Raw genomic sequence first — 23,624 nt, forward strand, 5'->3', positions numbered from 1 at the left:
ACTGTTCTACCGTAAAGTGCTCGACTTCGCGTGCAGGTCGTCGGGCTACCGAAGCGGGGGTGCCATCCCCTTTGCAGAGGATCAAAATTGTGATGGCATGCCTTCGGATCATCCTCAGGGATGCTTCCCAGACCGTCGCCAATAGCCCATTGTGCAGCTCTAGTGCGACGTAAATGAACTACAACAACAGCAGTATGAATTTAGTATAAATTTTGTACCAGGTAAATATTTGGCTGAAGTAAAATATTTTGTATAGAACCAAATATGATTGTCGAACAAATTTAAGTAATGAAAATGAAATTTTAATCATTGAAATTTAAATATCCTTTGCATAAGTAAAAAAAAAAAAAATTATGAATATTTTGAAAAAAATTTTTTTTTCTTCGTTAGAAAAACTTTTATTTGCGTAACTTTAAAAAAAATTCAACATATGGACTCTCAATAAAAGTTGAATTTGCTTTTTTTCCCCTACAATTTTAGTGACTTCATTTTTCAGGAGCATTTAATAGATGAGAGTTTGACTCAGGTATCCAGACAGCTTTGCGTGCCATAAGTATAAGTGCAATATACCAAACATTGCATTGCGTACAATTTAAGATATCAAATTCATAGGTTAATGAAGTGTTTTAACCATACCCAAGGAACGCAAATATCCTACCTATAGGTTAATATCATGCATTGTAATATTCTAGTAATATCATCAAGATATATATTTAATATTGGCATTATTGTACAATCCAATATGAAAAATATGTTAATTGCAGATCCATAATGATGCCGATATAAAATATAACATAATTTTGAATGCAAATTGGAGAAGTATGAATGCTGTTAAGTCCTTATAAAATCCTTGTTATAAATAAGTTATTCAGCGCAGTGTTGGTAAGGTCACAAATGATTATTTATAAGGTCAGTAATAAATATCTATTAAAGTTGTTTTTGTAAAGGTCAAATTTAAAACGGCAAAGTCAAACTATTGATCGGTTATAATCGAAAGTCAAGCTATTTATACTATATAAAATCAAAAGCTATATTATTTATATCGGATAAAATCGAGTGCCAATTTATTTTTATCGGATAAAATCGAATAACGAATATTTTAATATCTCAAAAAATGAAGATAGTATATAATTTGTGCTACGTAGAATAGAGCAAAACAATGTGAATAAAGTAAATAATTGGTTGTAATTATAGTTTCGATTCTAAAACCGTATATGTATGTACAGTATTCTATAGAACCTAAACTGTAGTATATCCTTTTCTGTACTTTTGTTTGTGCTTTATTCATACTTAGCTTTATTCAAATAATTTCTATCCGTTAGTATAATTAGAAAAGGCAAAGCAACAAAATCACAACTTAAAAATTCGTTATATTTTGTTTTTAATTTCGGTATTCAACATTAAATATTCTTCAAATAGATCGGATGTTATCTTGAATTACATACAGAGGTTCTAGAAATATATGAGCCGGTGCTAATTGAACACCCTGTACACAATCTTACATTTATAATACAAATACTTTTCTTTAAAAAATATAAAGTTTTATGATGAATAGAAAGCTTTTCAAGATAAAGAGAAAAAATATATTCAGATTTTATTTTTTATTTTAAGTAATGTAGAACTAAAAGAGTGAAAAAATATTAAGTTTAAGAATCTAGCATTTACAAAATTTTATTTACAATGTACATCGCTTTTAATAAACTACGAGCTCTTTCAGAGACAGCATTCACTGACAAACTGAAAGGAAGTAATAACTGCACTATTCGTCGCAGCACTTCAGATCAAAAAGCATGAAATATACCAAAAAGCGAATCTGATATAAGTTTTCAAAACATTTAAATAAACAAACTTAGTGCTGTAGAAAATTCTCAATAGATACTGAAAAATCTAACATGCATCTCGAGGGTAAAAATGTTTTCGAGGAAAATCCAATGATAAGTTTAATTTATGAACGACTTTTTGCCAGAAGTGCTTTTTTTATGACGAATATTTCACTGGCTATGATTTTTATATCATGCTTCGCATCATTCGTATTTTATTTACTTATTTACTCTTTGAATTTAAAACACCTTTTTAGAATCTCGATGATTGAATAGCGTACAGTATTTAGTATTTATTTTATTTTTAAGTCATAGTCAAGAAAAAAAATTATATTCCAAAAATAGATACATTTAAAAATATAAAAATACAATAGAAGGTAAATATTTTAGATACTTTTTAAGTTCTATTTATGTGTTATGTATTATGGTTTCAGCGTCAATTCGTTGTAGAAACAATTCACTACAAAAAAAATTTGTCGCTTTTTTTATCCAGGAAATATTAATAGTCTAGGCAACGTTTGAGATAGAAATATACAGGGTGTTCCGCAATCACTGCCTTTAATTTATATTTCTCAATCCGATGCATTTTATATCCTGGAAATTTTAATAGTGTAGGCAACGCTTGGCATAGAAATATACATGGTGTTCCACAATTACTGTTTAATTTATATATAAGAATCCTTGTTAGAAATGAACTAAAAACATACACATTGGAAATCGCGTTATTAATTCGGCTAAGAAAAACAAACTAATCATTATTGAATAAAGCAAGGTAAAAACATTAAAATCTGTTTGTTTGAGCGAGGAAATATGAAAGTATTGAAAGAGGGTGATTAGAAACACCTTAAGGTTTCAATCGGCAACCAATCAGGTATTGACGTTTTCATACCCACTTTCTTCACTAGTAATTTGTCAGGGTTTGAAAGAGTTAAAAAGGGAGGCGATTACAGAACACTCCGTGATTTCCTCGCGATAACGCAAAGCCTATTTTGTAAAAATCACCCAAAAACGCAGAAGTTCGAGATATAATTTTAATAAATAAAAAAATAATAAATAAATAAGAAAACATAATTGTTTATTTATTTAAAATAGCCAAAATTTTTCATGCTCGGTAAATTTGTAATTATATCGGTTGGGATTATTTTTATTGATGCTTAAGTTTATTCATCAATCCAGTTTTCATGACGTCAACACTAGCGATATTTCCGCACCAAGAGAATTAAACTGATTAAAATTAAAATCATTAAACAAATTTTGTACTTTCATTGACAATCGAAGTCAATTGAGGTAACTTCTAAGAACGACCAACCTCCATTTTACTGTAGAACAGAGAGTGGTCGCTCCCGAGAGGTTTCCCTGTATTATTTAACATGTATTTTCATCAGGTTATATTATTTAGTTTAATTTATTCCAGGAATGATTGCAACAGCATTCAAATTCTATATAATGTGATTTACGTACCATAATCTGAAATTATTTCCCCCAAAATGGAATTTAAATATTTAGACAATTATTTAAAAACTTAAAATGATATCTTGTTAAAATGTACTAGGAGAAGATGGGTCTTATAACCTAATAATTATATTTATAAATCCTCGACTTAGGTCACCCATTTTTAAGCAAAAACAATGAAGCACAAATATTTTGAGCTTTAGCTCAGATTAATTTTGACTCAATATTCCGATATCTTCATATTTTTGTGAAGACAAGCAATTGCGCAGTAAATTGTTCTTGTCTTTTGGATTTCGGACTAATAATCCAAAGGACTAATAATCCTTACGTTATATTCTTTAGTTTCATTCATTCCAGGAATGATTGCAACAGCATTCAAATTCCATATAATGTGATTTACGTTCCATAATCTGAAATTATTTCCCCCAAAATGGAATTTAAATATTTAGACAATTATTTAAAAACTTAAAATGATATCTTGTTAAAATGTACTAGGAGAAGATGGGTCTTATAACTTAATTATTATATTTATAAATCCTCGACTTAGGTCACCCATTTTTAAGCAAAAACAATGAAGCACAAATATTTTGAGCTTTAGCTCAGATTAATTTTGACTCAATATTCCGATATCTTCATATTTTTGTGAAGACAAGCAATTGCGCAGTAAATTGTTCTTGTCTTTTGGATTTCGGACTAATAATCCAAAGGACTAATAATCCTTACGTTATATTCTTTAGTTTCATTCATTCCAGGAATGATTGCAACAGCATTCAAATTCCATATAATGTGATTTACGTTCCATAATCTGAAATTATTTCCCCCAAAATGGAATTGAAATATTTAGACAATTATTTAAAAACTTAAATTGATATCTTGTTAAAATGTACTAGGAGAAGATGGGTCATATAACTTAATTATTATATTTATAAATCCTCGACTTAGGTCACCCATTTTTAAGCAAAAACAATGAAGCACAAATATTTTGAGCTTTAGCTCAGATTAATTTTGACTCAATATTCCGATCTCTTCATATTTTTGTGAAGACAAGCAATTGCGCAGTAAATTGTTTTTGTCTTTTGGATTTCGGTCTAATAATCCATTCAGAGAGCAATAGAAAACCTTGTTTTCAGAGTTATTCCAAAAATTCCATCAATCATTGAAGAAATTCTTGAGATAGGTGTTAGGACGCATGAATTGGAATGTCATAAGTAAATTTGAAAAACTAGACAGGATTTACACACGAATTCTTTAATTAAATTCTTCTAGTTTTTTAAATGTTCTTACAAGACGTAGCTATGAACAAATGCAAAGCAAATAACCTTTTTTTTTAAATAATAAACTTTTATTTGATATTTTATATTGTTCCGCTAAAAAGTTTATACTTGAAGAAAATTTTAAAATAAAATCAAGCTTTCTTTTCCCCGTTTTTTTCCCTCTTTATTTATGACGTATCGATTCGATATATATTTTAATGTTTTATTAAGATTTTCACTTTTAATTTATGAAACCGTTTGTAAAAGTGAAGCAATTTAAAACTTTTAATTTTTTAGTCTAGTTTATTCTCTAACTGAAATCAAAATTAGGGGATTTAAAAAAATAGTTTCATTTTAGAAACTAAATTTTTAAAAGTACAAGGGAAAATTCAAGCAAAATTATGCTAAAAATAGTTTTCTCAAGAAAAAAATCAATTATAATTTCTTTTACCCCTTTACTATAATTTCTTAATTATAATCTTATAACTATAATCTCATTTACAAACTAATTTAATCTATTTAATAAACTAATTTGATTGATAATAATTTTCGTTTTAATATATATATATATATATATATATATATATATATATATATATATATATATATATATATATATATATATATATATATATATATATATATATATATATATATATATATATATATATATATATATATATATGATTTTTAACATTTTTTTTTGATAATTTATAATGAAATTACAGATATTTATATTTCCTTTTAAAAAACAATTTTAATTAAAAAGCGTGATATATAGCGTTTATGTGATAAAATTTGGTAAATGTGGTAAAATTAGGTAATTTTATCATACCTTAGAGCAGGATATAAAAACTATGTATTCAGTTAAATTAATTTTTCAGTCTTGTATTTTTTACTTAAAGTGTGGTAATACGAAATACAACTTTGAAAACTAGAATTTTCAATAAACCGTTATCATATGGATGGAAAAATCAGCAAATGAATGGTTTACATGCGGTTTTGGTGTTTGGTTTTTGGTCTACAATATCCTAAATTTTGCAAATTTTCAGCTTTTTCAATTAAAACAAAAGATTTCCAGTCCGGATTTGAAAGATAAGAAATATAATTTAATAATAAGAAATATAATTTAATAATAAGAAATATAATTTAATAATTAGAAATATAATTTAATAATAAGAAATATAATTTTGAGAACTAGAATTTTGGTAAGCCGTTACCGTATGAACGGAAAAATTAGCAAATGAATGGTTTGAATACAGTAAGGTTTTGGTGTTTGATTTTTGGTCTACAACTCCCTAAATTCTGCAAATTTTCAGCTTTTTCAATTGAAACAGAAGATTTCCAGTCAGGATTTGAGAGCTAAGAAATATAATTTAATAATAAGAAAGATAATTTTGAATACTAGAATTTTCGGTAAGCCGTTACCATATGAACGTAAAAATCAGCAAATGAATGGTTTAAATACCGCTAGGCTTTTGCGTTCGGTTTTTTGTCTACAGCACCCTAAATTTTACAAATTTTCAGTTTTTTCAATTGAAACAAAAGATTTCCAGTCAGAATTTGAGAAAAAAAAAGATCATTGCAAAGTTGAGACAGATTTAACGTTTCAAATATCAAATGTACTGAGACTGATTTTATTTGTCACACTGTAACTTTATCCAGAAATAAAAACCCATAGCTATAAAAACCATGACCATAGAATTAAATAGGTTTCTGGTGTAGCGTGTCAAAAGACAGATTTCACTAACGCAATAATGTGTGAGTGTCACAGTCGCATAGCGACACCCCCTCACAATTATTTCCTGACTCATAAGGGCAAATGCTTTTTTTCACATTTCACTTCATATCATATAGAAAACACAACCCTCCTCTCAGGATCAATAATACCTTCTGGATTTCACGGTTGATTTTTTTCCCTATTTAAAAGAATCTTTGTGAACAAAGAAAATGTAAGTGGATAGTATTATGTTTTATTTTCAAAATAAAATATTATAAATGAACTAAAAAAGCAAATGCTTTTTTTTTTTTACATTTCACTTCATATCACACTTTCTTCAACCTAACAAATTCTTAACCTAACACAACCTTCCACTTACACTGATGAAAAAAATATGATCAAAACTACCAGAATATGATAAAATTTGTCCGCGTTTCTGGCTCTATGGGAACACCGAAAAACTCGATAATTTTTTTACCGAAGCGTTTTGGTAATGATTTTTTTAAATTTAACAATAAAATATAGCTAGATAATGTGTGATAAAATATGGTGAATGTGTTTTTAGCTAAATTTAACAATAAAATATAACTAGATAATGTGTGATAAAATTTGGTGAATGTGTTATTTGGTAAATTTAACAACAACATATACCTAGATAATGTGTGATAAAATTTGGTGAATGCATTATTAGGTAAATTTAACAACAAAATATGCCTAGATAATGCGTGATAAAATTTGGTAAATGTATTATTAGGTAAATTTAACAACAAAATATACCTAGATAATGTGTGATAAAATTTGGTGAATGTATTATTAGGTAAATTTAACAACAAAATATGCCTAGATAATGTGTGATAAAATTTGGTGAATGTTTCAAAATTTGATAATACCATACCTTACACTGTTAAAAATTCATCGGATAATATAGTTAAATAGCAATTTATTTAATTGTTTCACCATATTCAAACAAAACTGTCAAATAACTGTAAATTAGATAGTATTCTATTTGTTAACTGTGAGAAAAACCGTTTATTAACTGATTTCCCCTAATACAGTTAAACAACCAGAATTTTATCGCACCAATTAGGCCCACCTTATGAAGCCACTTAGTTCCTAAAACTGAATACAGCTGTTAGGAACTAAGTTGGATAATTATAGCCGAGAGAACTAATTGGTCTTTCCCCTGACAGACAGAACGGGGGTTCGAGCCCCAGCGTTGACATCACAATATTCACCCATTCCCTTCAACGCAAGAAGAGTTTTCATTGTCCTGTTCTCCCCAATTTGAGGCCCTGGACTATTAAAATACGATACTTTCATTCACGAATAGAATGCAGTACCATAAAGCTACTTAACACAAAAAAGTTTAGTATTTCCCCTCTCCTAAGTTAGGTGAAACAAACAGATAAACTAATTAAACCACATTTCACAGCTCACTTAATAAAACACAACTCTACCACAGCCTCGTTCATTATCTATTGAAAATAATGCATAAAGTAAATGGAAACCCAACATGAACTAAATCTAATGTCCAGTTAAATTTAATTTAAACGCTTTTGAAACCTAGTTTTAAATAGTTTCAAAACCATAAAGGTACAAAATTGTTTTTTTATTGCAAACTTAATGGTTAATTGGATGGACAGAATGATAACGGTTATTTTACCGTAATTTTACAATGAAAATTCTACATTGTAGAGCATGGCATAAAAACAATTTATTTGGTTACACTTCATTTTCAGTTTCGTATTTTATACTAAATGTTTAGCAATAAGAATTATACTTTTAAAAACCAGAAATTTTTGGTAAACCGATAATATATGAACGGAAAAGTTCATAAATAAATGGTTTAAATACCGTATATTTTTGTCTTATTAACCAGAATTACAATTTTTTTAAACAGAATTATCATTACTATTACGGTAATTTTGCTAGAATTTTTTTCTCCCAGCGAAAACATGCTTTTTGTAGTTAATAATTTTATAATTAGTTATTTAATATGAAATTTTTTTCTTAACAATTAAGCAAATAAATATTACTTTATCAATAATTAGAATATTATAACAACAATCCCTACTCATTTTAATGTATCGAAATATAAATTTTAAACTAAAAAAAAAAATAAATAAACTCGGTAAATGTAATATTAATTGTGATTTAGAAGCAATTTTTTTTAAAAAAAATTATTCTCAAAATTAGTCTGAAAATTTTTTTAAAGCAATTATTGATAAATATAAAAGGCTTCTGTATTTGAGCATTACACCATTTAGCGCTAAAAAATATTTGAAAGAAGATGAGGAAAATCTAATCCAAGCATTAGATAAGGGGTAAGTTTGAGTTAACGCTTGACAAGCTCTATGATTGATCATTTTATAGAAGAGCCTCTCAAAAATGTGATGAAAATAAGGATTGAGAAATACATCATCTATGAGTTATTCCATAGGGCTTAGGATCGCTTTTTTCACATCGCCAAAACTTTAAGTAGTTTTTATACTTCGAACTTAAAAACGCATTAAAGTTTATTTGTTGAAAATGTTTTTTATCTAAAAAAAATTTAATGCATAAGGCTTATATTGCTGAATTGTATTTAGAGCTCAATGACATGTAAGAAATGGGATATTTTTATCTTAATTATAAACACTAGGCTTTATAAATGAAAAATATATTTTAAAAGAAGGAAATAAGAAAAGATGGAATAATTTTATATCATGAATTTGGGTTACAATATTTTATGTGTTTACTTAAATAAAATATTTTTTTAAAAGAATTTAAGGTGATATTTTTTATTAGGAGTAAAATAAATTTTATTTATCAAACTATAATGCATTTTTTTATAGTAGAAAGCATAAAATCATAAATACAAATCTGCTGTGTACTATGATATCAAATATTAAGTATTAGGTTTCAATAATATAATAATATAGTATAAAGAATTAGTTTATAATAATATCGGTTAAAAGTTATTGCTAAGTAATAGATAGCATATGAGTTATGGATATTTTAAATTAATTATGAATAAAAGACTTTATAAAGAGAAACACATTTTGAAAGTGATGAATAGGCTATATCTTCAATTTTAAAAAAATAAATAAATAAAATAAAATAAAATAAAATAATAATATGCGTAGAATTTGTATTGCAATATTCTTAAGTTCCTTAGATGAAATCAGAGAATTAAAAAATAATTTAATTTTATAAAGAGTAAAATAACTTTTCTACGTTATAATAATGCGGTTTTTTATATAAACCATATGAACAAAAAGAGAAAAAGTTACAAATTCGCTTTTTCTTATGGTATAAATATAAAGTAAGAGGTTAATAGAGATTGAAATTTAAATTGATTTCGAAATTTAAGACTTGCTACTAATTGTCATACATAAAAAATTTTTGAATAGAAAATTGTCGGAAGTAATCATCCCAACAGACATTTGAGAATCGTGGTTAAAGCCCAATACACAACTACCAGACTACAATACTATACAACTAATTGATTTGTAAATAAGCTTAAAAAGAAACAACATGGTGGTAGAAGAATTAAAGTCCTTCATATCCTATTATGGTAAAAGTAGCATAAATTTGTATCATTTATATCTGTTAAAGTAATGTGGTAATTTTAAATATTTAAAATATATTATGTCTATTATTTTATTTTATAACCGTCGTTGAACAGCCGACCCAATTTCGGGTTTACGACTACTAATGTTCAACTCCGTAGCCTTGTAATTCAGAACCTAATCCAGAAGACAAGGGAACTCCTGGATCAAGTATTGGGAGAAAAATTTGTCTTCGTGAAGGACTTTTTTTGATGGAACTAACCCGCATTTGCGTTACATGGAGAGGAAGACCACGAGAACGTCCCACGGTTAGCATGACGGCAAGAGGACTCTAACCCATGATCCGTCTACTACTGAGGATATTTCACTTCAGCACTGTGGTCGGAGCAAGCCGGATGCGAAATTCGTATCCCAGCCATCGCCGGGATTCGAACTCGGTTCACCTCATTGGAAGGCGAACGTTCTATCCCCTGAGCCATCGCGCTTCTATGTCTATTATTGGTAATTATAAGTTAAACTGGGAAAAATAATTTTCCTTAATTTTTGCACGAGGTTTTTTAACTGATCCTAGATACTTTCGTATCGCTGATTTTAAATCTGCAGTTGGTTTCTCTCTCCAAACTGCAGTTTTTTAAGTAACATTTTTTTGTATATTTTTTGACGAAATATAATAGTTTGAAAAATGAAACTTATAACGGGGCACAGAATAAATTTTGCGATAAACTTATAGCGCATATCATCAGACTTATAAACTTATATAAACTTGCGCATATCATCAGAATAAAAATTGCATAGAAACCCATGCCCGCAAATGTTGTCATACGCCGACATGGCCGCTCCCCTATTATGAACTGCTTCTTAATGTGATTCTGAATAGGTCATAAAAAGGAAGCGCCCGTAGCAGCGTGCGACGATATTTCCGGACATGGGTTTCTATGCAGTTTTAATATTGATGATGTACTTTAACATCCCTAAAAGTTTGTCGTAACATTTACCCGATCCCCTGTTATATATAACGTTTTTAAACTTGTATATTTTGATATAAATTAGACGAAAAATATCATTTAAAAAAAATCTGAAGATTAAGGAGCAAAACTAGTTTTAAATTTGAAATCCTCACATCCAAATTAGGCAAGATCATGCATTTGTATAAATGCAAATAAATAAATAAATAAAATAAATAAATAAATAAAACACCGAATAATAATGGAATGATCATAACAATAGAAGGTTTATTAGCGTGATTATTTTTAAGAAAAAAATAATATAAGCATAAAGCAAGTTTTCGTTAATAATAATAAAAATTTTCATTCATAAAAATAAATAAGCTTGAGTATTTTTCTATAACTATATATTATTAACACTAATTTTTTAATGTTCTAAAGTTATTTTAAAAATTATTTTTTAATAACAATGAGTTCTAATGTTATCTATAGCGTAGGAATTCTTCAGATATAAAATCCATACGCAAATAATAGCGTAATCAAGTGTGTGATATCATAAAAAATAAATGAATGTATGACTCATTATAGAAATATTGAAGGAATTATCATCGTAAAATTTTTTGTTACGCTTTTTACATTCCTGGAACTAGATGAAGTCTACTTTTTTATTTCAGTGCCTGGCCAATAAAATGGAATAAAGAACCAAATCATTTGTAAAAACTGTTTGCTTTTTCTGACGAAATAAAGATAAAATAATTATTATCAAGAACCATACGATAATCACAAGGATGAATCAGAAATTCATGATAAAAAAATTATGTCGCAAAACTGTGATAATGCAAAAATTGAGAACTTGAAAACATATAACTATTTTAGGCTTAACAATTCATGGTTTGGATAAGAATTTTTACATCTATTTATTTAAGTTTGAACTCTGCCAAATAAGCTGTGGAAATTTGACAAAAAATATACACTGAGGTGTATGGTCAAAACTACCAGAATATGGTAAAATTTACCGCTTTTCCAGCTTTTTGGTTGACTTTTGTTTTCATTAAGAAACTATGGAGAGTTTTGTTGTGAAATTTTCTCTCAATATTATATAGTATACTTTCTCAACAACATAACTCGTCAAGATCCCAACACTAATAAATCTTTTATTTTATCTAATATTAATATTGACGTTTAACTATTGCTTTTCATCAGATTTGCAAATATTGAACTCTGTTGCCTTGCATTTTTCTATCCAACCAAGAAGACAAGAGAACTCCTCGATCAAGCATTGGGTTAACTCATCTTCGTGAAATATTTTTTGAGTGAAAGCAACGCACATAAGGAAAATCTACGAAAATCTGTCGCGGTTAATTTGACGGCAACGTGTCAAGTACGAAGACGACAATATTTTATTCAATAGAACCGAGTACTAAGCCCTAAAATTAATTTTTAAATTTTTCTAAATGAAATTATATTTCATTTAATTTTTCTCATTTTATATCATACTTAATTCAACTGTACATTTGATTTATCGCATAATGCTTTAATAGATTTAAATTAAATCGTTCTTCTCATCACAATATGTAATAACTGGAAAGCATATGAATTTCATAACATGAAAGCATATTCTCATTTTATATCATACTTTATTCAACTGTACATTTAATTTATCGCATAATGCTTTAATAGATTTAAATTAAATCATTCTTGTCATCACAATATATAATAAGTGGAAAGCACATAAACGTCACATTCACAATTTGAAGGTGCTAAGTTTAGCAGAATAAATTTTCTAATAAATTTCCAAAACGATTCCAAATATATTTCCAAAACGATTCCTAATAAATTTCCAAAACGATCAACCGTTTTCGTAAATGAGATTACTTCAAAATGGAGCCATCTGATAGTTAAGGCTTAGGTATACAATTTACTATACTGAAAACATATGCACTATATCCAACATATATTATAGCCAAAAACCTTTAAATGTCGATGAACTATTGCAATCGCTCTTGTCATCACAATATATAATAACTCGAAAGCATATAAACTTCACATTCACAATGTTGAAGGTGCTAAGTTAAGCAGAATAAATTTTCAAATAAATTTCCAAAACGATTCCAAATATCTTTCCAAAACGATTCCTAATAAATTTTCAAAACGATGACTCGTTTTCGTAAATGAGATGACTTCAAAATAGAGTCATCAGATAGTTAAGGCTTAAGTATGCAATTTACTATTCTGAAAACATATGCACTATATCCAACATATATTATAGCCAAAAACCTTTAAATGTCGATGAACTATTACAATCGCTCTTGTCATCACAATATATAATAACTCGAAAGCATATAAACTTCACATTCACAATGTTGAAGGTGCTACGTTTAGCAGAATAAATTTTCAAATAGATTTCCAAAACGATTCCTAATATCTTTCCAAAACGATTCCTAATAAATTTCCAAAACGATGACTCGTTTTCGTAAATGAGATGACTTCAAAATGGAGCCATCTGATAGTTAAGGCTTAAGTATGCAATTTACTACTCTGAGAACATATGCACTATATCCAACATATAATATAGCCAAAAACCTTTAAATGTCGATGAACTATTTCAATTGCTTTAATTCCCAGAGACCACACAAAGGCATGCGAATTATTTATTAAACAGAATACACGAAGAACAATGCGTGCGAACATGTACAAGAAATAAAAGCACTTCGATAAAGTGACAGTCAGCAAGCGTGTACAAAAATCCAGCCAGTCATAACAAGCTTCGGGCTCATTGCAAAAATCAACAAGGCAACAAACACATTTTAAACATTTGATTTCCCACCTTAACAGAAACATTTGACAAATCTTAAACAAGGTTTAACCTTGATCCAATAAAGCGCGACAATTTACCAAGCAATTTGCAAGAAATATTTATTTACAGAAGCCAGTAGCGAAAAATGTTATATGCAAAGATCACGAATGTACCGCATTAATAATCAAGCATACACAGACAAGTCGATCAGAAATATTTGGTTAGCACGACACATCATCAGTTATCGTTCTGTGTAGATTTCCAAAGACTAAACAAGTAATCATTTCTAGAATATATTCTATCAAACGCTACCATTTTCACTGCTGTTGTCTGTCCCTGTTTGGTCAAAATAAATGACTAGAATAGTCATCATGCCACAGACTTTTAATATTTGGTATAGGAAAGGAAATAAAAGATGTAACAATTTGTTTCACACGCACCATTCGCATTAGGAATTCAAAAACCGCACGCATCGTAAAGGAGTTCCTATTTAGAATGGTTGAATTGAATGTTTTTGCATTAAGCCGTGATTATTTTTAGATGAATCAGAGACGTTGCCTGTGTTGATTCTGCATTGACGTACCATCACTACGTCACGTTGAACGATCTGTTAAAATTTATTTTTATCGTATACTTTAATAAAATTATTCATGGGGGTATAATTTATTTTAGAAGAGTTCAACTTTGAGACTCCTACGAGTCGTAGGTCAGTATTGAGAGTAAACGGGTTAGAAATCGATTAATCTATCTTAGAATCGATTAGCTAACAATCGATTCTAACCACCATCGATCATTAAAGTAAATGGATACGAGTAATAAATATTTTATTTTCATGAATGTGCAATATCAACTCAGTAAGTAAAGATACATTTTGTTAAAATATAAATTTAAATACTAGTATTAAAATATAAATTTAAAAAGTAGTTAGCTGTTTTGGGACACTGTGGTTTCCTTTGTGTTCAATTCTAGTAAACTGTAGCATTCCTGCAACAGCCCACTGTGGGCCAGGGAGTCATGGTGGTTATGACTTCTCAATTTCGGGACCAATGGTATAATTCTATGTGGTCAACATTACGAACTACCGCCTTTAATTTTCATACATTCATTTAGCTAGTGCTCTTCGATCTGAAGCTAAGTGGGCTTCAAGACACAGCCGGAGATCGAACACCCGTCCTCTACAATGCAGTTCAGTACATTAACCACTGAGCCATCGTGGCTCACATTATAGCAGTAATATAATTTCAAAATATTCGGATAAATGGAAATATAATAGCTCAAAATTTGAAGCTATTATTTTAATGGATATTTTACAGCTATGTAAATTTAAAAATCTTTGAGAAAATTTTGATTTATTTACTTACATAATTAGTCACAGTTTGGCAAGTTTAAACCAAATTAATAAAATGTTCGCCATTTAACTGACTCTGAACTGTCAATCTATATCAGGTTTACAGTAATTAAATTCAGCTCTATAGCCCTGCCATTTTAAATCAAACTCAGGAGACAAGGGAACTTCTGGTTCAAACATTGGGATTACTCGTCTTCGTGAAACTTTTTGGAGTAAAACCTCATATGCGTTACATAAAGGAGGAAATTACAGAAACCTCTCACGGTTATTCTTAAGTCAAGGAGACTTTAACTTATGATCCGTCTAACTATACTTTAGTTTAGTTCTAAGTACCACTATTTATAGTCAATTCAATTCTAAGTACCACTATTTCAATTCAATTCAATTCAATTCTAAGTACCACTATTTCAAATTTTCAAAACAGTCAAATCAATCAAGAATGACACATATGTTAAAAAACACATATTACACATTTTTAATATGTAAAACTATTTTTAATTTGTATTATTATAACGAAACAAATTTTTAAAATTATTCTCACAATTCAAGCGAATTTTACCTGGATAGAAACCAGCAACATTCTTTGAATATCTAGGATTTTCAAGATGAAAGGTAAAATATTCAAACCTTAGAGAGATGAGGGGTAAAGTAAATTTTGTCATATTTTTAAATCAATTTATCGAGTATTTTTATGAATAAGATAAAGTTTTAGATAAACTTATATAAATAAATATCACCTGATATTTATTTATATAAGAAAAATACGTTAACTTTAAAAAGATTATCTTGAATAGATTAGTATTAATACTTAAAAAAATAGATTAATGCATAGATTAGTAGTAGTAATTAAAAATTAGAATTAGGTAATTAGATAAGAATAAAAGATTAGTTCTAGTAATAACACTTTGAACTAATCTCGCGATTAAATAAGATTGATAAAAATCATTTAGATTGTCTAATCAACACCGTAAGATACGTAATTTTTAGAATGTTCTCAAAAACAATAAATTTTTTAATTGGACATGAATATTTTTTACGATAGTTTCCCACAAAATTAACGTTTAATTGCACAAAAAATGAATTCAGACATGTTAATTATATAAATTATTATTTTTTAGGAGCAACTGATATTTTTAATGTATTAAGATTGAAACTATGTTTCATTTAATACAGAGAAAAAAAGTATGGTCAAAACTATCCGAATATGGTAAAATTTGCCATGTTTCTGTCTCTTTAGGAACACAAAAAAGATCGGTAATTTTTATCGGAGCGTTTTGGTATAGATAAATTATGGTCTTATATGTGACAAAATTCAGTAAAGATCGTAATATTTGGTAATTTTTTCATAATACTTTAAAGCGAGGCACAAAAACCATACATTCTGTTAAATTTACTTTCAGTGTTGTATTTTTTACTAAATGTGAGGTAATAAGAAGTATAATTTTGAAAACCAGAATTTCTGGTAAACCGCTACCATATGAACGGAAAAATTACCAAATGAATGGTTTAAATATCGTACACTTTGATCTAACTAACCATATTTATGTTGTTTTTCTTCTTTCAGAAATGTCATTACCATGCAAAAAAGTAATATTGCCATATTTTTTTCGCCGTGTATAATTTATTTTGAGGAGCCAAGTATGTCATAAAATATGGGATTTAAATAAATCATTTTAAATTAAAAAGAAAACAATTAAGTACAAATTTTAAAATAGACATCTTAAACGATTTAATAAAATGCATGAACACTTTTCAGCAAATCCATTATTATATTGCATGTGTAAATATCGCAATCAGACGTGGTGTGGAAACACGTAAGCAAAAGCAGCATAGCGCATCGTTAAGGTTCGTTTAAGTACACTTAAGGTTCGTTTGAGTAAATTTAATTTCTGAGTTTTCCTTTCCTATTTTCCCATTTTTGTGATAACTTTACTAACACATCAACAAAATAAGTTGCGTTAATAAAAATATACTTCAATTTAGAAATTTTGCACCGTAGTGTAAAATAATATACATCGTATAGTATTTAAAAATATATACACTGTTAGAAAGACGTTAGACCATATTGTTCAAATTTGTTACACTTTCAATATGGTGCAAAGTTGAAACTGTGGTTTTGGTAAACATGGTGCAATTTTGCACCTTATTAAGTTTGCAATTAATTCGCTCCGTATTATGGTTTAAGGTACAGATATCATGGTTAAAAGTTGAACTGATTTCTTAGAGTAATGTAATTTTTTATGTTAATCAAAAACAAATAAATATATGAAAGTTAATAAATTATTAGCTAACATGTTTCTTTAAAATAAAATTGGCAAAATTACAGTACTGAATGGTATTAACATTTCTGGTAAAAAAGAAAGAAAAAAAACAACAACATAATTCTGATTAATAAAACCAAAATTTAAACCAATCAATTGGCGAATTTTTGGTTCAAATGGGAAAGGCTAACAGGAAATTCTGTTTTTCAAAATTATAATTCTTATTACCACACATTTAGTAAAAAGTACAAAACTGAAAAGTAAATTTAACCAAATTATTGGTTTTTATGCCATGTTCTCAAAGATATCGCAACAACATTATCAAATTTTCCCAACTCTACCAAATTTAATAAAATATTATATAATGATGTTTTATTGTTAATTTTACTAAAATCATCGGTAAAAATTACCATTTTTTTTGGTGTTCCCATAAAACCAGAAACAGGGTAAACTTTTCCATATTCTTGTAGTTTTGACCATACTTTTTTCACAATGTGAGTATCAATAAATACCGTTTCTTCAGAAATTAACTAATCTATATCATAATCATTGTCATCATCAATCTATATCATCAATATAATCATTGATCAAAAATTCACAATTTTTTATTTCTTAAGAAAAATTAATTCCGATTGATGGCTTATATTGATTAAAGACGATTCCCGAAAAAACAACAACGATGTTTACTCTTCCAATTTTTTTAAATACAGCTTAAAATGTATTACTAATAAGTAAAATTAGATTGATAGTAATCCAAGTAATCTCTTCTTGAGACGTCTATTCAGAGAGAATCTTTTAAGTTACGTCGCCCTTCAACAAGTCTATCCTTATCAGATGAACATAAAAAAAATAAATCGCCCTCAGATAAACCTTTCTTATTTACGACCTACTAGTCATTTACAACTAAAAAGAAAACATTAGTTCAGCAGCGGAAACATAAATTTCCAAAGTGTAAGATAGAAAAAATTTTGTTTTTCAATAAGTAAATCAATACTAATTAAAATTAAAGGAATACTAAATTAAAATCAAGTTTCTTTGGTAATTAGCATTTAGCTGTAACCGAAGGCATTGCTCAAGAAGGTATATAACCCATTGTTTTTACAAAGATGAGATCTTTTCCAAAATAATAATCTGTAGGTAGCAGCTATAAAAGAGCCTTGCATCATGAAAAAAAGTAATTTGCTTATGATTCAGGGTTACAAGTCAATGTCGCACAGACAGTGACAGAGTCAACAATGATAAATCACGGTCAAATGCTTTTACGCAAATACATCGCTCCATATTTTGTTTATGACTGACATAGTTTTTGCGTCATATTTTCTATTATATTCTGATTAAGAACTATGAATATGTTCAGCATAGTGAAATTGTTGTATTTAGTAAAAAAATAATGCTCACTTTCAAGCATTTGATTTTCTAATGAATAACTTCTTCCAATTTAAATTTCAGATTTTTCATGTTACAGATTTTTCTCTTTTTGAATTAATTATCCGCTATTCAACTAATAAATTATTCGTATTTCAGATTATCAATTTTAAAATTAGGATTTATTTTTATTCAATTTATGTTATATTCAGATGAAGAACTGTGGATACGTTTCTCTAAGCAAAATTATAGTATTTAATGAAGTAAAAAAAACTGCTCACTTCCAAACATTTATTGCTTTAATATGATATTACTAATGAATAAGTTCTTCCAAATTAAATTTCAGATTTTCTCTTCTTAAATAAATTATCCGCTATTCAGTTAATAAATTATTCGTATTTCAGATTATCAATTTTAAACTTAGGACTTATTTTTATTCAATTTATGTATACGACTAAGAAGAATCAGTCTAGCTCTTCTCATTAAATTTGAGTTTAAGTAAAATGTTTTATGAAATGCAATAGAACAAAAAAAATGCACAAGACGACATAATAAAAAGACAGGATACTTTTAAAATTAAAAAAAATATATTTTAATGATTTCTTGCGCTTTTATTGTCTAAAGGAACAAAATCGAGTAGGGTTTGATTATCAACGTTGAGGTAAAATAGTTACTGTATAAAAGAAAATCAACGTGACGTTTCTAATTAAATTTGAGTATAATGAAACCAAGTAAAATGTTTAATATCATGCATTATAATAAAAATAATAAAGTAACAAATTATGCTTATTCAGTTATATTTGCCTTAAATTTATACCTTTTCTACTTGGTTTTGTTCTCCTGTGAGAAATAAGTCCATAAATAAAAATCTTTAAATGACGAGATATTACGTCCCACAAGCTTAAATGACGAGACAACTCTGCATAGTTAATGTTTGTTTACAGTTTAATTTATTAAATACAGTGTATAGCTGCGAGATAAAATTGAATGCTTTGTATACACTGTACAGTCCTTAGCGAAATTATTATTATTATTATTTGTCGCATGCCTGTTTAGGCAGTGGGGGTGCGATTTTTCCTGTTTTTTAAGTGGCGCCATCTATGGCCAGGAATTCGACTTCTTCCTCGCCATTCACACAACCACAACCCGTTTACAGGGCTGGTCACATTCACACACAAAGGAGAAAGGACATAGAACACAGAGAGAGAGAAAGAAACAGCCATGCCTTGCCCGGGATTCGAACCCAGGACCTTTCTGATGCAAGGACAGTTCCCTGCCCCCTACACAAGCCGGTCGGCAGCCAAATTATTAGACGCACTATAAGATTCTTTGTAAAATCTTAATTATCAGGTGATACTATACAGCTTTATTGTTTTTACGCGACTGAAACCGGTTTGTATTTGTTTACGTCCGTGTATCAATTGGTTAAATTGGGCGATATATAGTATAAATTCGACGATTGGACAAATTGGACGATATATTATATAAATATAGAATATTTATATCAGATATTATATAATTATATTGTAATAATTAGATCAAATTATTAATTGCACTGTAGTTTTTTAATAATTACATGTATTGAAGGAGTTTAAATGCAATACTTTTATGTTTAAACATACATGTAGTGGGTTTTTATTTAGGAGATTTTTTATACGCTCCCTATTTGTATTTTTTCTTTTCAAACATATTGCATTACAATGTTAACCAATTGATACTCGAACGTAAGCATTTGCAACCGGTTTCAGCCGCATAAAAACAATAAAGTCGTATAGTATCATCTGATAATTAAGATTTTACATAAAATCTTATAGTGCGTCGAATAATTTGGCCAGTGACTGTAAGAACTTTTTCTTACTATCTCTCCGAATTTGATGTAGAACAACCCAAAAAATTGTTTGAAGGAACACTTTTAAACAAGTTAACACCTATAGGTAAGGGACCATATCGAGCTTTCATATACAATTTAAAGGGTTAATTGATTTTAAATACTATATTGTAATAATACTATTAAATACTATATTGAATTTATTTTGCAATTTCCTTCCACCGTTCCCTTTAGCACAGTTTTCAGTGTCCTGCACACACCCCAATTTATGTTTAGCACTTTTCAATGCTCATTACTCAATGAAAACCCTAGCTTTTATGTCCAGTTTTAAAAAAAATTACGGTTTTTTAACCATAATAGTTGTAAACTGTTTCAAAACCGTAAAGGTAAAAAAATGTTCTTTACCGAAAACTTTACGGTTATTTGGATGGACAGATTGTGCCGATTATTTTATCATATTTTTAGGATGAAAATTCCAACAGTGTAGGGTAAAAGATCTCTCTTGAAAATACTCAAAGGGATTCTCATTAATAAGAAAATTGATTCAGTATCATAAAAAATTTATGAGGCAATGCAAATTACCATTTTGGCGAAGCGCCAATTAAATCCTATCCCACGAAAATAAAACCAACTTACAACATAACCAGGAAAAAATCCATTGTGTTTCAGCTATGTTTACTTTTTGCACTTCTGAAATTAATCACGGCCAAATATAATGAATGGTTATAGGTAAGAGACCTTGATGAATGACAGACTATAACACTTATTAATAATCGATGGTAAAGCGACAGCATTTCAACTTTTTTTCTGGAAGAATTAGGGCGTGATTGGTTATTGATGTTGAAAGCCATATCATATTTTTAAAGAGGTAAAAACATTAACTTTCGATAATAAAAATAATAATTAATTTCTTGGGACACTCTTCTACGCATATAATTTTATTGTGTCAATAAATTGCAGCATTTTGACTCATTTGAAAGTTTAAGATTGAAAGGATGTTTTATAACTTGTTTAAAATTATATGTTTCAAGACCTTCGCAAATACTATAAAAGTTACTCTAACTAAATAAGGAGCAAAGAGCAACAAAAAAAAGCTAAAATAGCTTTTTAAATTATATGAAAGAGTTTTGAGTTAAATATTGATTTTATAAAGATAGGCCTCTTTTTTAGTTTGAATCAGATTTTGATTACAGCAATTTTATTTATGACTGACTCAATTAGATAACATTCACTTTTATTTTATTCGAACTTAACTAAGCCATTTTTTTACTATTACCATTTTCTTTCAATGTTAGCAGATAAGCTAAAAGTAGTAATTAAAAATCTTATGATTTCATTGTTGTTAAATCACGATTTTGTCGATTCATGATGGCAAAACACGGTAATTTTAAGACATTAATCTTATCAATTCAACTGTAAAAGTTAATCTTATTAACAAGATCTTAATGAATGATAATGTATAACGCTAATAAAAATCGATGATTAAGCAGAGAGATTTCAGCTTTTTACTATCAAGTACTGCACGGAGAAAAAAAAAAATTATAGTCAAAACTAGTAGAATATGACAAAATTGACCATGTTTCTTGCTCTATGGGAACATCAAAAACGACGTAAGTTTTTAACGAAGAGGTCTGGTGATGACTTTTGGTAAGATTAACAATAAAATATAGTTTTATGATAATGCTGTTTGGTAGTAAATAAGGCAAAATTTGGTAGTTTTATCATGATATTTTAGAGCATGGCAAAAAAACCTATTTATTCGGTTAAATGCACTTTTTAGTTTCGAATTTTTTACTAAATGTGTGGTCATAAGAACATAGTTAGAATTTCCATTTTGAAATTGTAGTAGCCTTAAAGTTTATAGTAAAAAGCATCTTTTTTACATTTCTGATTTTTTAACCATTTACAACTAACATGATTTCAAAACCGTAAAAAATAAATTTAATTGAACAAAGAAGCTAGAGTTTTTGCTAGGTTATGGGCAATTTGCAGGACACGGGAAACGTTTCATGTTTTGAAGGGAATGGGGGCAATATTGCGGGGTTAACACTCGGACTCGAACCCCAGTTCTGTCGGTAGTGAGACTGACAGATTAGCCCTCGCGACTATAATATGTTAGCGTCTGCAAGGAACTTAGTGACTTTATTAGGAAGGTATAGTTAGGGCTATAAAATTATGGTTGTTAAACCGTATTAGGTGAAAGCAGTTAATAAACAGTTTTTCTTACAGCTAACAGCTTGAATACAATCTTATTTACGGTTATTCGACTGTTTTGTTTGAATATGGTAAAATGACAAGTAAATAAATTGTTATTTAACCATTTTTTTCAAGAAATTTCTAACAGTGCGCACGAAATAAAAAAAGTAAAAGAAAAGTCAAATATATGATTCACGGTTTGCAACGATGTCTGCATTGTTAGATAATATTGATACGAGATAACGATACTATCGTTCACAATTAGTGCTACCTTAATATGGGGGTAAGTTGCACCATATTATCGTACCTTTTAAACTTAATCCAGTTCAAAAGGTACGATAGTAACACAATACTATGATTCAGAATGAACGGAAACATGGTTTAATTTAACACGATATTAAGGATACAGCAAATTTTCACCGCATAATGTTTTAATGTACCGATATTCGGGTTCACTTTTGAACCAATATTTCTAAAACCTTAATATGGGGCTAAGTTGCGCCATATTATCCTACCTTTTAAACTTAATCCAGTTCAAAAGGTACGATAGTTACACGATACTATGATTCAGAATAAAAGAAACATGGTTTAAGGATACAGCAAGTTTTCCCCGCATAATGTTTTAATTTACCGATATTCGGGTTCACTTTTGAACCAATATTTCTAAAACCTTAATATGGGGCTAAGTTGCACCATATTATCGTATCTTTTAAACTTAATCCAATTTAAAAGGTACGATAGTTACACGATACTATGATTCAGAATGAAAGGAAACATGGTTTAATATATCACGTTATTAAGGATACAGCAAATGTTCACCGCATAATGTTTTAATGTACCGATATTCGGGTTCACTTTTGAACCAATATTTCGAAAAAAGGTCTTCGAAGAAACTGTCATTTTTAAATTTTCTGTTACTCAAAACAGGAACAAAGTTCATAACTGTTTTCATTAATTCACAACTTAAGGATATTATGGTCCACTGTTAAACATATATGTAATTCTAACAGTGTGCGCTGCGAAAAACAACAGAACATATAAAATGTTACTAGTATATTTTACTAGTGCAATCTAATAAAATAAAAGATA

At 28.4% G+C, this 23,624-nt stretch overlaps 1 protein-coding gene across 11 annotated transcripts in view; it reads right to left on the reverse strand.

The window, feature by feature from the left end:
* LOC107440518 (uncharacterized) overlaps positions 1–23,624 on the reverse strand; it is a 197,284-nt gene that overhangs the window by 32,218 nt on the left and 141,442 nt on the right. The gene's annotated exons all lie outside the window — the stretch shown is intronic.

This window comes from Parasteatoda tepidariorum, chromosome 12 (assembly GCF_982258835.1).
Source record: "Parasteatoda tepidariorum strain Cologne lab strain chromosome 12, Ptep-v5.0, whole genome shotgun sequence".
In the NCBI taxonomy this organism is placed as follows: Eukaryota; Metazoa; Arthropoda; class Arachnida; order Araneae; family Theridiidae; genus Parasteatoda; species Parasteatoda tepidariorum.